Below are 18626 nucleotides of genomic sequence, written 5' to 3'. Positions count from 1 at the left end.
TAGCTGATACGCCATCTCTCCAACCCTTTCCACCTTATTTTTGAGACAAGTATCTGTTACTGAATCTAAAGCACACCTCAGAGATTGTCTGTCTGCCTTCCCAGCATTGGACTACAGGTCATATCACTCTGCTAGGTTTGTATATGGGTACTAGGAACCTGGACTCAGGTTTTCATGCTTACCAGGCAAGTAATTTCCTGATGAATCCATCTCCCCAACTTCCCAGTAATCACTATGTTTGAAGTAAAAATTCTCATCTTCAGGCTGGAGAGATGGCTTAGTGGTTAAGCGCTTGCCTGTGAAGCCTAAGGACCCCAGTTCGAGGCTCGGTTCCCCAAGTCCCACGTTAGCCAGATGCACAAGGGGGCGCACGCGTCTGGAGTTCGTTTGCAGAGGCTGGAAGCCCTGGTGCGCCCATTCTCTCTCTCTCTCCCTCTATCTGTCTTTCTCTCTGTGTCTGTCGCTCTCAAATAAATTAAAAAAAAAAAATCCTCATCTTCATGATTTGTTCTTTGTTCCTAACAGTCCACAAATAAACTTAGTAATCATATTTTAGAATTTTCCCTTTCTGTAATAATTATAATCTGCATGAAATAAGAAGTTATATTTAAAGTGAAAGGAAGAAAATGTAATGATAAAAACACACCCTTTCAAAAACTAAAGGAAAAATAATAGAGGGAGATTTATTGCTAAAAAGATTTCTTACAATTCATCTGAAGAAAATTATCTCTTTCTTGCCCACAGTCAAAATCTTAGCTTTCTAATCCTTCTGAAATTAACCAAAATGGAGTAGTCATGGTCAGCATTCATTAACACACGAAGTTAAAAATGCTCTTAACCCCACAGCTACAGCTTAAGCTCTTTGCACAAAAGGCCACTCCTGGGGTGATAATTGCCAAGGCCTCTTGGCCAGCTGTTGAAGATGCTCCTAGCATTACTGCTAATAGCAAGATACCCAGGTTTGCTACCGTTGCTATGGAAAACATTTTACCTCTTCTGCCAACAATAAATGTGTTTTCACAAATGATGAGAGTGGCCTGAGGGCATCATTTTTAGTTTCTCTGAAGAAAACCTGTGTGCATACTAGTTGTTGCTGAATGTTCTCTAAAGTTAGTGTGTAACGTGTACATGGATATGTGGACTGTTCTAATTGAAAGGGTTGGATAAGTGGTGCTGTCAATAACTGAGGCTGAAGTTTTAGTCATTGCTAACTATAAGCATTTCCATAAAACATACAGCATATGTTTAAAAAAGTTTCATGGAAATTTAAATATTATGAAAATAAGTTTTAAAGAAAAATACTCTATCTCAGAGTTATATAGCATTTAGAATTTTGCCATGGTTGGGATGATTTGAAGTCTGTCTGATTTTATTTCTAGTACTCTACCAGCCTCACCCACTATATATTACATGTGGTGGTGCATCACTATCATCAATTTGGTTGGATCAGTAATCAAGTAGAAGAAACACCTCTGGGCAGGTCTGCGAGGTTCTTTCCAAGAAAGATTCATTATAGAAAGATCATCTCCTATAATAGTCTAGATATAAAATGGTCTTAGGAAAATACATGCTGTTTGCCTACCTGCCTTCTCTCTTTGCTAGTAAGTGCATCTTCCCTGTCGCTTCCATCCTTTGGAGTTATCAGAACGATTCTTCTTCTACCTCACAATATGGACTAAGTATCAGTGTCTGTTCAGGAATCCTCCATGCCTTCAGTACCACCTTGGGACTGCTGAGACATCCCTTTTGGAATCATTAACTACCCAGTTCTCAGCCTCTCTAGCAGGCAGAAAGTCTTGTTTGTTTAGTATAAACCAACCTAATGTCTTATTTGTAATATATGTTCATTCTATTGGCTATGTTTCCCTAGAGAACCCTGACTATTGCACTGTAGTTTTGAATTTTGGGGAAAATATAGTATGTGCAGATGCTGGGGCAAAAGTCTGGAGAGATGCTTCATGGCTGGAATCTGCTTCTGAAGTCTGGCCTCATCTTGGCCATACAGCCAGGATAGGTGGGGTTCTTGTTCATGCTCATACAACTAGTAAGTGGCCAAGTCAAGGATTACTACCTGGGTTACCTGGACCTAGTAACAAAACTTTTGTTTTTCTCTGCCTCTTATTAGCACTGGTAAATCTCTGACATATCCTCAACCCCCTTCCTCACAGTGCAAATTCTCCCCAGAGCTGTAAATCACACCTCATATTCTTTTCAGTGACTCACTAGATTTTCATGACAGTCAATAATGATTTTAATATTCATGTGTTAGGGAACAAATCAGCCCTTTAAAGTGTTAACCAGTTAGTCCAGATGATATGCCTAGAAGCTTTCATCAGACCTAGGTCTTCTGACTTTTAATCCCTGCCTAAGTCTGTGTGTGTGTGTGTGTGTGTGTGTGTGTGTGTGTGTGTGTGTGTGTGTGAAAGAGAAAGAGAGGAAGAAAGAGAGAGAGAGGATCTTGGTGTATGTGCATGACTATATGCATGTTCATATGTGTGGCCATATTCACGTGTGGGTGTATGTGTCTGTGTAGGTGTATTTTTGTTTATGTCCTTGTAGAGGCCTGAAATTGACATAGGACATCTTCTTCCATTGCCCCCCCCACCTTATTTTTTGAGAGGCTCTTTCACTGAACATTGAGCTCACTGGTTTAGGTATACTAGCTAGCCAGCAAGTCCCAGGGTCTCCACTTCTTCCTGGCAGGGATTGTAGGTATAAACCGCTGTGCCTGACTTCGACATGGGTGCTGGAAGTTTAAACACGAATCCTCCAGGTTTCAAGAAAGGGGTTTACCAACTGAATAATTCCCCAGGACACTTTCTAAAGTTCTAACAACAGGGATAGTCTTAAGCAAGCAGGAAAAGGTACTAATAATTATCAGCAAGAAGTTTATAATCCCCCCAAACCCACACCTGGTAAATCTCTTAGTCACCCTTCTCTACTAAAGTGCTAATGGCCAACTCTGAATTCCAAACCTAACGTTCTGAGATATGTGGCCTCTGAGCCAGAGTAACCAGTGGGAAATACAGAATTTCCTCACTTGGTACACTTATTTTCTTTTCCAACTCAGAAAGAGAAATGAAAGTTGATTGATGTCACCCATTGGAAACGGGTCCACATGGATTATGTGCAGGTCTGCTAAGAGATATTTTCCCAACTATCAATCAAAAAGAATCCATTTAGTACAAAACTAAAACTGAAAGAGACAATCTCATTGAAACACACAGATTGGCTATATTTTAATTCCTAAAATAAATCCGATAAGGAACAAGTTTTCCAGACATATGCTTCCTATCCTATTGTATACAGGACCCTATAAATAAGAATTCTCGCAAATTATTGATAGCCTGGAAGGGCTAAGTGCATCTTTTGCTATTAAACACTTGGTGTTCCTGTAAACCTGGGTGGAAATATTTTATTTTATTTTTATTTTTTTTGGTTTTTCAAGGTAGAGTCTCACTCTAGTCCAGGCTGACCTGGAATTCACTATGGAATCTCAGGGTGGCCTCCAACTCATGGCAATCCTCCTACCTCTGCTTCCTGAGTGCTGGGATTAAAGGCATGTACCACCACACCTGGAGACAATATATGTATATGTGTGTATACACACACACACACACACACACACACACACACACACACACACACTCACACACACACACACACACACACACACACACACACATATATATATATATATATATATATATATATATATATATATATATATATATATATACATGGAGATAGTAATGTAGTCATGGTGGTGAGTAAAAGAGAGGCGCCATCCTACAAGTATTTACCACTATACAGTATGTATAACACCATTAACATCATGCACACATTTGTTTGTGGCACAGAGCAGGGCATCTCACTTCTGTGCTTAGAGTGCTGGAACCCATGTGCAACAGGATTATTTCTTGGGCAAGCCATCATGAGGCTGGACGACTGGCTGAAAAATAAGCATTGCTCTTCTGCCACTGCACAGATATGATGCTACAGCCAGACACACTGGTCAGCCTCTGATGTGTCTATGACACAATAGTATAAGGGCTAAAGAGCCTTCCAGAGGGAAATAAAATGGAAAGCCCACCTCACACCCGGGGGGAATTCACAAAAGGTCAAAATCCTGTAGGAAAGGCTGAGGATGTAGCTCAGTGTGTAGAGTGCTTGCCTGACATGCACACAGCCTTGGGTTCCACCCTCAGCATCACATAAGCACTGCGGTACTCTAATTCGAGCAGTTGATAGGTCCTGTTAAAGAACAGCTCTTGCTTTTCTTGCAAAGGGATTGATTCATAAGAAAAGATGGTTTTAAGGGAGGGGAGTTTTTGTACCTGAATCAGACTCAGCTATGTATGACAAGGGTGGCTTCCAGAGCAGTATCGGAAGAACACATCTGCTTGTGTCTTAATTTAGGCATCTTGGAAGTCAATTATCAGATAAAAACTTCAGTTCAAGCAGTTAATCTTTGAATGACCCTAGGGAGCCAAGAGAAGGTAAGGAAGAGGGCACACAGAAAGAGGGTGAAGGCAGCCCGTAGTGCATCATGGAACCCCACATCTATTAGTGCGGGCAATCCCACCAGCACATGGAGCGCCTGTAGGTCATCTCACCCCAGTGGGAAGAAGCTGGAAATTTTAAATACCAACTCTGTCAGGGTGTGACTGAGAACTACTGAGAATGAGTGGCATCACAGTCCTTCTCATGCAGAGGGAAAGATGTAGCCTGCATGTGGGAAGTTGTTCTTCTAGAGATGTTCTTTGGTTCCACCTAGATCCCCCCTAGCAGCTGGACTGATCTTCAGCCATGGGAGCTGGCTGATAACCATAGCTATCCACGGTTTAGAAATATCCTTCACTATAAAGAAGCCTCCTTGTCTTATTTCCATCACAGACCTTGCCACACTTGCACACCAGTGCAGCTCCTGTTGTCTAAGAGCATGTCTGATTTTATGGTGTAAACTGCTGTTGAGAACTAGGCTTTACCATCCAAAATGAGCTCTGTTATTGCCTGCCAGTCTTACCCATTCCTCATCCTGTTTTCCTCACTCCCTGTCTCCAGGACTTCCTGTACAAATCACTTCAACATGAACCTTCATCTCAGCTCAGCTTTGAAAGAGTTCTCAGAGATGTCTTTTTTTAGATTCTGGCTTTGTAATGAGGTGGTGATGTCTAGAAGGTGTGGGCACATGTTGCTTCCCTGAGAATACATGGATCTCACAGGTCACCTGTGTGACTACCTGTGTCGGTAGTGATACAGTTCTCTTGTCAGTGTGTGAGTGTGTGTGTACATGTGACAGCCAGAAGATAACCTCAGGTATCATTTCTTTTTTCAGTTACTTTCTACTTCCTTTGGATCTATAAGATTGAAATAAATTCCTTTCTCCCCTCTACTATGCCTAGTTTGGATCTTCATATCAGCAGTGTGGAACTGTTTACAACATTCTCCAAATGTCTTTGAAGAAAAGCAGAGAAATGAACCTAGGAGTCAAACTTCTGGCATTAGCAAGTAAAACTTACACTCATTAGTAGCATACTGTTTTCACGGCTCAACAAAGAACATTGAACTTGACTTCTTGGAGAAAATTTTTTGAACCATTGTGCTTTTTATACTTTTGGTGTTTTGGCTAAAAGGGTTACTTTCTACTTTTGGCATTTTGGAAAAATAATTTCCCTAGTTCTATAGTAATGTCATGTTGAGTGTTCATAATCAAATAAGGTAACATATAAAGTTACTAAAAATCACCAAACCTGGAAAAGAGAGAGAATGGGTACTCTAGAGCCTTTTGCCATTGCAGACAAATTCCAGATGCAAGTGCCATTTTGTGCATCCGGATGTACGTGGGCACTGGGAAATCATAGCCAGATCATTAGGCTGTGCAGGCAAGTGCCCTAAATGCTGAGAACTTGACAGCCCGTGGGGTGACTATTATACATATGACATTATTTTTGAGATTAATATTCAGATCAACTGAATACTGACATTGTTAATGTTGAGTAGAGAGGCTTAAATACAAAGTCATGCACTATGCAAATGGGCTGTTGATTTTTGTGCTTGTAACTTTAAACTCTCTGATTCTATCTCCTTATCCTTAGGTGAGTACTTTGGAGTATTGGTGTGGTGGTAGAGAAGGCTAGAGTTTCTCACAACCTTCTCATTCATAGTACTTTGATCAAAAAATTCAGGGATATTCTAGAATAGTAAATCCCAAATTTCTTTGAGTATGCAGGACAGTTGGAACGTATTGGTTCTGTCTAGCATCTCTGAATAGAAGGTGAGACCTTACACTTCTAACAAGCTTCTGGAAACACACACGTTTCCAGCCATGAAAATATTTCCATTGGGAGAGATCATGAAGCCACAGAAGGAAGAAATCATCCTGCCTGCTGTCCTGGGACAGCGAGGGCAAGGCAAAAGTAGGGAAAAGCGTTGAAGAGGACCAAGGCCATTTCAAGGGAAGAGGAGGGTATCCAGTAACTAATTTCTGCCATCACACTTTGATCTAATTTTGGTTTTGTTTTGTCCTCAAATAGAGTCTCATGTACCTCAGTGTGGGTGAAAATGTCAGTTGTAGATGAGAATGACGTTGAATTTATGATCCTCCTGCTTCTTGATTGCTGGAATTACAGATGTGCACTGCCATGCCCCATTTGTGTGGTGCTAGGGAATCAAAACCAGGGTATCATGTGTGCTTATGCAAGTACTCTACCTGAGAGACCAGAAAGAAATAACACGTAACTAATTAAACAATGACACTGCCATTGTAGGACAAACCATTGTGAACAAAGGAGGATCCCGGGCTCGGCTCAGATAAGGAACTAACTGATTAAAGTGCCGACCTTTGCTTCTGTAACTCATGCTCGCTTGCTCAACAGGACATTCCAGAAATACTTAGCTCTGGGGGCCTCCAGCCCCTTGCAAAAGATAGGATCTGCAAGCAGTCTGCTGACCAGAGATGAGCAACTAGAAATGTTCCCGCGCGCGCCTTCTTGGAACCAATCATTTTAAAAGATGCTATGTGATGTAACCCCTTTTCCCCCTTCCCACTCTTTTCCTTTATAAACCCCTACTTTTAGAAGGTCGGGGCTCTCTCCCACTCCCGCTGGGTCGGTCTGTGTGGATTGAGTCCCTGCTTAAGCTTGACATTAAAAGAAACCTGTTGCTTTTACATTCGAGTGTCTCGGCTTCTGTGGCGGTCCTCTAGGTGATTCCTGGGTGACCGGGGGTCTTGGCTCCTGGTCAGGGGTCGTGGCACAACATCTTGGGGGCTCGTCCAGGATCCCTAGAGACCCCCAACGAACCCAAGACCCCAAAGGTTTCTTCTCTGACCAGCCGGGTGAGTAACTGAGCGCTCCTTTTCCTTTTCTTTTTTCTCCCTTTTACTTTCAGTTTGCTGGCAAGCCGCATTCATGGCATTTGTAGTCCTGTAATTTTGGACAGGTCTTATGTCCCTGGTGGACACACTGTAAGGGCAGACCTGGAGGAGGCTTGAGACGTCTTGCCCCCTCATTTGAGTAGGGACCCTGTCCTGGAGGACAGAGCCAACCTACTGAGGAGACCAGCTCCCATTTGTACCGTGTTTGGTATTGTTGAGCCGTCCCTTAAGGACACAGACTCGTTTGGCCATCACGGATTTGGGGAGACCAGCTCCCATTTGTATCGTGTTTGGTATTGTTGAGCTATCTCTTAAGGACACAGACTCATTTGGCCATCACGGATTTGAATTTAGCTCTGAAGTGCACATAACTCTCTATTGGGCCCTCTGTGTTTGTGTTGTACTTGTATGTCTGTGTGTTACGTTCACCCTGATCCTACGGACGCTTTTCCCTGGACGTTTATAACATGGGACAGACACCTTCTTCTCCTCTAGGACTCTGTCTGGCACACTGGAAGGATGTCAAAAGTGTCGCCCGAGAAAACGGAATAGCTGTTAAGAAAGGCAAATGGATCATGCTCTGTACCTCTGAGTGGCCCACCTTTAATGTAGGATGGCCACCAGAGGGAACTTTCCACCTGAATACCATATTAGAAGTTGAAAAAATTGTTTTTCGTCCTAGGAGTGGACACCCTGACCAAATTCCTTATATTGCGACCTGGAGAAATTTGATAGAAGAACCTCTTCCTTGGATAAAGCCCTTCCTTCCTCCCCTACCCCTTTCTTCACAGGTGCTGGCCGCCTCCCCTAAAAGAGATACCAAACACACTGCAGAGGTGACGGCCCCCATCCTCACAGGAGGAAACGAGGAAATCGACATCTTCCCTCCCCCCTATGTACCTCCTCCCAACCCTAGTCCTCCCCAACCTCCATTAGAGGCCCCAGCCCCAGCCAGCCTGCCTCCAAATCCACAGGGACCAGCTCAGGCTACACGGAGCCGGAGGGCAGCTACCCCACAAGTCCCTGACCAGACAGTGGCTCTACCGCTCCGCCCTGCTGGACCCATTGATGCAGATGGGAATCAGCCCTTTCACTATTGGCCTTTTGCCACCAGTGACCTGTACAACTGGCGTTCTCAGAATGCTCCCTTCTCTGAGAATCCTAGGGGACTGACTAATCTGTAAGAAACTGTGCTCTTCACCCACCAGCCCACCTGGGATGATTGTCAGCAGCTCCTACAGGTTTTGTTCACCACTGAGGAGCGAGGCAGGATCATTGAAAGTGCCCGCAAACTCGTTCCAGGGCCTACAGGAGATCCCACCACCGACCCTGCCATAATAAATGGCAGTTTCCCGACTACCCGCCCCACCTGGGACTACAATACGGCACAAGGTAGGGAGAGACTCCTGATCTATCGCCGGACTCTGTTAGCGGGTCTCAGGGCAGCAGCAAGAAAGCCTGCCAATATGTCCAAGGTATATGATGTCAGACAGGGACCAGATGAGAGTCCAGCCGCTTACCTAGAAAGACTCCAAGAAGCCTTCCGCAGATACACTCCATATGAGCCTGAGTCAGGGGAAGCGGCTACCACTGTCATGTTTGCTTTTATTAATCAGGCCGCCCCTGATATTAAGAAAAAGTTACAGTCATTAGAAAGGTTAGGAGAGAAAAATATTAGGGACTTAGTAGCAGTGGCGGAAAAGGTCTTTGATAAAAGAGAAAGCATAGAGGAAAAAGAAATTAAACGAGAAAGGAGACAGGAAAGAAATTTAACTAAGATCTTAGAACTACAACAGACCAAGCATCGTCAAGATCTTAAGGAAATTCTGGCTGCCACTGGAAATCTCACCACCCAGGACACCACTTGCATGAGGAGACCCCATTGGAAGGGAGACAATAAAGGAACAAAATCTAAGGTAAGAAAGAATCAATGTGCATACTGTAAGGAGGAAGGACATTGGGTCCGAGATTGTCCCAAAAATAAACAACGGACTAATATCCTGGCAGCCAGTAAAGAAGACAGTGACTGAGGGGGACAGGGCTCAGTTCCCCTCCCTGAGCCCAGGCTAACCCTTGATGTGGAGGGGAAGAAAATAACTTTTATGGTGGATACTGGGGCAGAAAATTCAGTACTATTACAAGCAGAGGGGCCCATGACAAAGAAAACTACCTGGGTCCAGGGAGCCACAGGCACCAAACCTTACCAATGGACAACTAGGAGGACTGTTAATTTAGGCACCAACCAGGTGACCCACTCCTTCCTGGTCATACCTGAATGTCCATATCCATTGTTGGGACGTGACTTGTTATCTAAAATGAAAGCCCAGATATCCTTTTCAGAACAGGGGGCACAAGTTTCTGCCATGGGTGGATCTTCACCCAAATTAAAGGCTACAATAGCCCAAATTCTTATAACTACCAATCTAACAGAAGAATACAGGCTTTTCCAAAAACATGCAAAGGAGGGGGAACTTTTAGATTCTTCCTGGTTGATGGCATATCCGCAAGCTTGGGCAGAAACTGGTGGGATGGGATATGCACAACACAGGCCCCCATACTGGTGGAACTAAAACCCGGAGCCACACCAGTTAGGGTACGACAATACCCAATGCCAATGGAGGCCAAACAGGGGATCACCCCCCACATCAGACGGCTCCTCCAGTTGGGGGTCCTAAAGCCAGTCCAGTCAGCTTGGAACACTCCCCTCCTACCAGTGAAAAAGCCTAACTCAAACGACTACCGCCCAGTCCAGGATCTGAGGGAAGTAAATAAAAGAACAATGGATATCCACCCAACAGTTCCTAATCCTTATACTTTGTTGGGAAGCCTAACACCTCAGCTCATTTGGTATACTGTCCTGGACTTAAAAGATGCGTTCTTTAGCCTACCCTTAGCCCCACAGAGCCAACCATACTTTGCTTTTGAATGGCATGATCCGGACATTGGAATCAACGGCCAACTCACCTGGACTCGGCTGCCTCAAGGATTCAAAAACTCTCCTACAATCTTCGATGAGGCTTTACATGAAGATCTCTCAAACTTCCGGGTACGTAACCCGGGACTTACTCTGTTACAATATGTGGATGATCTTTTAATAGGAGCAGTCAGCCAAGAGATATGCCTGGCGGGAACCAGAGACCTCCTACAGACGTTGGGCAATCTGGGATACCGGGCCTCTGCTAAAAAGGCCCAGATCTGCAAGCAGCGGGTGACATACCTAGGATACATCCTCCGGGATGGACAACGCTGGCTGTCAGATGCCCGGAAAGAGACTGTTCTCCAGATCCCAACACCAACCTCACCCAGGCAAGTTAGAGAATTCCTTGGCACAGCAGGCTTCTGCCGTCTGTGGATCCCTGGATTCGCGGAACTGGCAAAACCTCTATATGAAGCCACCAAGGAAAACCAGCCTTTCCAATGGACAGATCATCACCAACAAGCTTTTGATGACTTAAAGGTACGCCTTCTAGAAGCCCCGGCCCTAAGCCTCCCGGATGTGACTAAGCCATTTATGCTCTTCATAGATGAACATAATGGGATAGCAAAGGGAGTCCTCGCCCAAAGCTTAGGACACTGGCGGCGCCCTGTTGCCTACTTGTCAAAGAAACTGGACACTGTAGCAGCAGGGTGGCCCCCATGTCTGAGGATTATAGCTGCCACAGCCCTTCTAGTCAAAGATGCAGACAAGCTGACTTTGGGGCAAAACCTTACAGTTGCCACCCCTCACGCCATTGAGGGAGTGCTAAAGCAACCGCCGGACCGCTGGCTCAGCAACGCCCGCATGGTCCACTATCAGACTCTGCTCCTGAATCCAGCCAGAATAACTTTCCAGACGCCCATTACTCTGAACCCCGCCACTCTGTTGCCTGATCCGGACTTGGAGATGCCTCTCCATGACTGTGTGGAGATACTGGCTCACGTGTACAGCGTAAGGCCAGATCTCAAGGACACCCCCCTCAAAGACGCTGAAGTAACCTGGTTTACAGATGGCAGCAGCTTCATCCAGGATGGACACAGGTACGCGGGGGCCGCAGTCACATCGGGGACAGATGTCATTTGGGCAGAGTCTCTTCCAGCAGGCACATCAGCCCAAAAGGCAGAACTTATAGCCCTCACCAAAGCCTTACAACTAGGGGCTAATAAAAAACTAAACATATATACGGACAGCCGTTACGCATTTGCTACGGCACATGTCCATGGAGCAATATACAGAGAGAGGGGGCTCTTGACAGCTGAAGGAAAAACCATTAAAAACAAGCAAGAGATCCTAGATCTGCTCCAAGCCCTCTGGGGCCCTACACAGGTGGCTATCATTCACTGTTCAGGACACCAAAAAGGGGACGGACTAATTCCCCAAGGAAACAACTTAGCTGACCAGACAGCCAAACGTGTGGCCCTGGCAACTAGGATAGCCCCTGTCCTGGTAGACCCCGGAGGCAGAAAACTTCCAGACGTTCCAAAATACACCTCAGAAGACTTAACATGGATTAAACAATTAAAAGGAGCCCAACAGTCTGATGACTGGTGGAAAACAGAGGATGGCCGCCTGATTCTACCTCAAAGATTGGGACAGAGAATTCTAAAAAAGATCCACCATTCTTCCCATCTAGGAATCAAGCGGATGCAGGAGTTACTGCGTAACTCCCACCTCAAAATAAAAAATGCCAGTCAGATCATTGAGCAAATTGTATCTAATTGCCAGCCTTGCTGTATGACTAATGCTACAGCTCTTCCCTCCAATCCAGGAACCAGACTGAGAGGAACCAGACCAGGAGCCTATTGGGAATTAGACTTTACTGAAATTAGGACTGGAAAAACAGCATATAAGTATCTCCTAGTGTTTATAGATACATTTTCAGGCTGGGTAGAAGCCTTCCCTACAAAAACAGAGACTGCGCAGCTGGTTGCTAAGAAGATACTAGAAGAGATATTGCCCAGGTATGGCTTCCCAATCTCTCTAGGTTCAGACAACGGACCAGCTTTCATATCTCAGGTAAGTCAGGGAATAGCCACTGCACTGGGGGCCAATTGGAAGTTGCACTGTGCTTATCGCCCTCAGAGTTCAGGACAGGTAGAAAGAATGAATAGAACTCTAAAAGAGACCTTGACTAAATTAGCTTTAGAGACCGGCGCTGACTGGGTGTCTCTCCTTCCCTTTGCTTTGTTCCGAGTTCGGAACTCCCCATATCATATGTGTCTGACCCCTTTTGAGATAATGTTTGGAGTGCCGCCTCCTATTATCCCAAGCCTCCAAATTGACCTTCTAGAACAAATGGATGACCAGGACCTAATTCGCTCTTTAAAGCGTTTACAGCTCACTCACAAAGAGATCTGGCCACATTTAAGGGCTGTATATGAGACTGTTGCTCCCCCAAAACCCCACAGGTTCCAACCAGGAGACAAAGTACTCGTCAGAAGATACCAACGGAGGTCCTTAGAACCCAGATGGAAAGGCCCCTACATCGTGCTGATGACCACTCCCACAGCCATAAAGGTAGATGGCATCACTTCATGGATCCATTGGACCCACGTAAAGCCGCTTCCCTGGCAAGCTGGAGACACATGGACGAGCCATCCCGACCCAGAGGACCCACTGAAGCTCCGCCTCCACCGGAAAGACCCAAATTAAAACAAGTACTGATACTGTTACTTACTGTTTGCTTAATTAATAGCCAGGTTTGCTGGGCTGCTAGAAACCCTCATCTCCCACATAACATTTTCTGGCAGATCATCACCCCTAGTTCCAAACAGGTGGTAATGCAAACTTGGGAAACACATCCCCCTGGAACTTGGTGGCCCAATCTGACTCTAGACTTATGTGCCCTTTTTAAACAGGACCCCCATCACCAAGGCAGGATAGGAATCCCAGGATGTGGAACTCATACTGCCATGCAAACCTTACAGGGCACCTGCTTTTATGTATGTCCAGTCCCCACAGATAGGAGGAAAATCTCAAAATGTGGGGGAGAAGCAGATTTTTATTGTAAAGCATGGGGATGTGAACAGACTGGGACTTGTTCTTGGGTAAAGCCATCCCCCTCGAGCCTCATTAAGATCCGAAGGAGCAAGGCCACTCAATGTACCCTGAGGCAACCTACATGTAATCCCATTGTCGTTTCCTTTACTGAAGCAGGAAAAAAGGAGACCAAATGGGATGCAGGGATTACTTGGGGATTGCGACTCTACCAGTCAGGATATAACAATGGAGTCCTGTTCACCATTCTCTTAAAAATTACACCCCTACAGCCACCCCAAGCTATAGGGCCCAATAAGGCTTTAACTCAAGCCGCACCAGTCAAACCCCTTGCCCCACATAATAACACCAGGACCCTACCTCCTTCAAAGCCCCATCCCCCCCATCACAAGCCTATAAAATGACAACACAAAAACCTTCAGGGAGGCCTGCAGAAGACACAGAAAGAAACCCTAGCAGGGATTTAATGCAAGAAGAAGAACACAACCCTCTTCTCTCACTCTTAGACTCTACCTATCGTTTCCTTAACTCCTCTAGACCTGATCTCACCGAATCCTGTTGGTTATGCTATAATGCGAGGCCCCCATTTTATGAAGGGGTCGCAGTCTCTGATTCATGTAATGTATCATCAGATATAAACAAATGCAGATGGCAACAGCCAAGAAATATAAAACTTACCCTCCAACAGGTATCCGGACAAGGACTATGTGTCACTGGTGCCCAATCTAACTCAATTCCCTCTCCTTTATGTGATCAGACCATTTTTCTCAATGCCTCTTCCTCCTATCTTATTCCCTCTGAAGACTCTTGGTGGGTTTGCAATACAGGGCTCACATCCTGCATTAATGCAGCTGTGCTAACCACTGCTGAGGATTCCTGTGTTCAGGTATGATTAATCCCCAAAATAACCTACTACTCAGCTGAAGAGATGAAGCGCTATCTGGGTGTAGACTTAATCAGAACAAAGAGAGAGCCGATTACCGCCCTAACTGTTAGTTTACTACTAGGTTTGGGACTTGCAGGAGCAGGAACGGGAATAGCTTCCATAGTGACTCAGAACCAACAGTACACTGACCTCAGAATAGCAATAGACTCAGACGTCCAAGAATTAGAAAAGTCAATCTCCCATTTACAAGAGTCACTTACTTCCCTAGCAGAGGTAGTTCTTCAAAATAGAAGGGGTTTAGATTTACTCCTTCTACAACAAGGGGGACTATGTCAAGCTTTAGGAGAAGAATGTTGCTTCTATGTTGATCATTCTGGAGTAATTAAAAAATCAATGACTAAAATAAGGGAGGGATTAGAGAAGCGGCAACGTGAACGCATACTTCAAGAAGGATGGTTTGAATCATGGTTCAATCGCTCCCCCTGGTTCACTACCTTGATATCCACCCTCCTAGGACCCCTACTCATCCTACTTCTATTGCTTACTTTTGGCCCCTGTATTTTAAATAAGCTGGTACAGTTTATGAAACAACGGCTAGGCACCATCCAATTGATGGTACAAAGAAATTACTCCTACCAACCAGTGACAACCAACATAGATACAGGAAATATTTAAACACTCAAATAGGGACCCTAGATAGGCTCCCCAAGACACATAGAGAGGGGGAAATGAGAGACCAGAAAGAAATAACACGTAACTAATTAAACAATGACACTGCCATTGTAGGACAAACCATTGTGAACAAAGGAGGATCCCGGGCTCGGCTCAGATAAGGAACTAACTGATTAAAGTGCCGACCTTTCCTTCTGTAACTCATGCTCGCTTGCTCAACAGGACATTCCAGAAATACTTAGCTCTGGGGGCCTCCGGCCCCTTGCAAAAGATAGGATCTGCAAGCAGTCTGCTGACCAGAGATGAGCAACTAGAAATGTTCCCGCGCGTGCCTTCTTGGAACCAATCATTTTAAAAGATGCTATGTGATGTAACCCCTTTTCCCCCTTCCCACTCTTTTCCTTTATAAACCCCTACTTTTAGAAGGTCGGGGCTCTCTCCCACTCCCGCTGCGTCGGTCTGTGTGGATTGAGTCCCTGCTTAAGCTTGACATTAAAAGAAACCTGTTGCTTTTACATTCGAGTGTCTCGGCTTCTGTGGCGGTCCTCTAGGTGATTCCTGGGTGACCGGGGGTCTTGGCTCCTGGTCAGGGGTCGTGGCACAACATACCAACCACCTCCAGCCCTGGTCCCATCTGAAACACATCTCATCAGACCCACAACATGCTTGCTTCCATCAACCCACTTGGAATCCGGGGCTGCCACTAAGCAAGCAGGCAGAGACAAGAGACTTAAGCTCCTTCATGCACCCACTAGCCCAGAAAGCTGAAAATGCCTTGATATAAATAAATCTAATTCTCCATGGCAACAAAATTGTCATTCTAGAAACATACAATCTCAACTTAAACAGGCAAGTATCTTAAAAACTATATTTGAGTGAGGAAGAAGGATTAAAATTTCAAGGGACCAATGTTAAACATAATTGTTTGCAAACTGTATTTGTAGAAAAAGAAACGATACAAAATAGATATTTAAACCTTTCCTCTTCTGGGCTCTAACACCTCTGTGTCTATTTGCTTTTTAATCAGACAAAGTGACTTAAATCCTTCCCCTCATTTTCAAGGTCTAGCTCACAGCAGGGTGGCTTCCTGCTGGGTCCCCAGCTCTGCACTTCCTGTTGGTAGTATTTGCGGAAACACAGCTGACTTAATGCCGAAATCCACAGATTTTTTTTTCACCACAAAACAAATCACATCTGACAAAGACAGATCCATCCTAATCCAAAATTATATACAATGACTTGGAAACCAAAGTTAATGGTTCTCTGAGCTCCAGCTTAATCTATTTTGTCAGTTTTTGACACACAAGATTAGTCCTGCTTCTTGCTTTTCATTTTCTTTGTGTGAGATGAGATAGAGGTGGAAGGGTATTTGGAAGTTGAGAGAACAAAAGGTCCATTTGGCAAATCCTCTCCTGGGATGAGATAGCAGTGTACGGACTATTAGTGTGAACTTTGAAACCATGAGTAAACTTCATCTCATGGGCAAGCTGCCCATATTTTGACTGACACATAAAAGTGAGGCCCAACAGCTGGTTCCAAGGGCGGTACTTACTTTTCTTTGAGAGATTATTTTGTTTCTGATAGATCTCATTAAATTCACACTGCTTAGGGTCAGAGGAATAGACCCCACCCCAACGCCGCCTAGCAGCCTTCCAGGATTCTCCTCTCCAATTTTAGCAAAGTTGTGACTGCCGGGATTCTTTGACCAGTGGTGTACACTTCCAACTCAGTAGTAAAAATTGCTTTCTTGTTCCTGATAGACACTAGATACTAGACACTATAAGGAAAATGTTCATGTTCCCTGCACGCTAGTGCTTTCAATGATGTCCAGAGACTTTAAATGATGTCCCACACTTGCAAAAACTTCCACTGTGTGAAATAGTTCAGTAGTGATGAGCTACAAAGATCCATTGAGTACATGTAATGCTATTGAGGAGGATTTAATTTGATGGAAATCACAAGTTTTACAAAAAGAAAGTATTGGAGTTTGGCTCTAGGGAGGAGAAAAGAACATTGCCTGATGAGTGTGTGGAAATTTGGATGGCATAAAGTAGAAGAAAGTCGCTAATTACTGTGACTGGTACACAAATAAATGAATAGAATATTAAGAAACAAATCTTAATCAAATCTTAGACATCAAAAGGAAGTACAGTAGATATTTTTAATTCATTTTGTACAATTTAGTATTCAAACTATTTTATGATTATCTTGAAGAATGCATCTGTCATGAACAAACAGCACAACTTGCAATTTGCTGACTGCTTAGATCTATTGCAGTGAGGTTTCATGATAACTTATCAATGCTTAGCCTACAGTGATTGACTTCTGAGTTTCATCATCATACAAGAAATGATGATGGTTAGTTACAACTGTTATCCTGATTGGGATAAGGGACATCCAGAGAGCAAGTAGAGTTGTTTCTGGTTGTCTGTGAGGGTGCTTCGCGAAGAAACTGGTATCTGCACCAGGGAACTGAGTGAGCGAAATCCACACTCAGCAATGTGAGTAAGCATGGTGCAGCCCCTCAAAGGGCCAGATAACGTCAGAATGCAGAGCAAAGGTGAACTTGCTCTCTCTTTTGGAGCTGAACAGCTACCTTTGCCTGCTCATAGACATCAGGATTCCGGTTTCAAAGCCTTTGTGTTCTGGGACTTGTGCAGGCACATCTCAGTTCTCAGACCTCAGGTTGAGAGTTACTCCATCAGCTTCCCCATTTCTCATATCTTTGGGCTCACACGTGAGCACTAGCATCCGTGGCTCTCAAGATCTCTATCTTATAGAAAGCATATTGTAGGCCTTCTTCACCTCCACAACCATGTGAGCCAATGTCTATGATAAATCTCCGTATCCATCTATCATCTATCTATCTGTCTATCATCTCTGCACACACACACACACACACACACACACACACACACACACTCACACACACACTCACACACACACACACACCCACACACAATTCTGTTTATCATATGAATACTAAGACAGGCTTTAACTTGTTTTACAACCAGCAATGTTATCCTAACATTCTTTCCTTTCCCCTCCATTCTTCAAAGCACTCCTTGAACAAGTTTGACCATCCTCCTACTGCTCTTCTTAATGGGTTAAATCTTTTTGATGAGCACATCCTATATCTGTATACTAGCTATGATTTTTAACATATTGAACATCATACTTTGATAGCTGTTTATTGTTTATCTATTTCAAATTACTCCCTGAGGATGAAAAAAGTGATTGTATATCTTGGTCCCAGCTGTTTAAGAAGTTGAATCTATGTTAGAGCTGTGTATGCGGATGAGGGGTGGGAAACTGGAGCTTGGATATCTAGAAGGATTTAGTGTTGTGTGCATACCTGAAAGAAGCCATAGGCTGATTTTCTTTTGTTTTTAATTCACTGAATATGGAAATCTGACTATACTCTTAAATGTCTTTCTCAAATAAATTATGATCATCACAGACTTTTAAGTTGCTGATCCCATTATAACAGGAAGCCTCCATGTTGTTGTACAAAATAAACAATAAATTTTTAATTGAAAACTATAAATTATTGTCATTATTAATGGAGATTTAAATCATAAATTGTTAAAACATTGAACCATTTGATCGTTTGAACAGATCAACAACAAACTAAAACTTGTACTTGGTAATGGAGTTAGCCTAACATATCAATGGACTACATATTTGAAAGAAATTACTGTGACCTGTGAAAGTGC

At 44.0% G+C, this 18626-nt stretch overlaps 1 protein-coding gene across 2 annotated transcripts in view; it reads right to left on the bottom strand.

Moving 5' to 3' along the window:
* Cntnap5 (contactin associated protein family member 5) overlaps positions 1-18626 on the bottom strand; it is a 768721-nt gene that overhangs the window by 589676 nt on the left and 160419 nt on the right. The window lies entirely within an intron of this gene.

Source organism: Jaculus jaculus, chromosome 5 (assembly GCF_020740685.1).
Source record: "Jaculus jaculus isolate mJacJac1 chromosome 5, mJacJac1.mat.Y.cur, whole genome shotgun sequence".
NCBI lineage: Eukaryota > Metazoa > Chordata > Mammalia > Rodentia > Dipodidae > Jaculus > Jaculus jaculus.
This window is presented reverse-complemented; position numbering and strand designations above follow the sequence as displayed.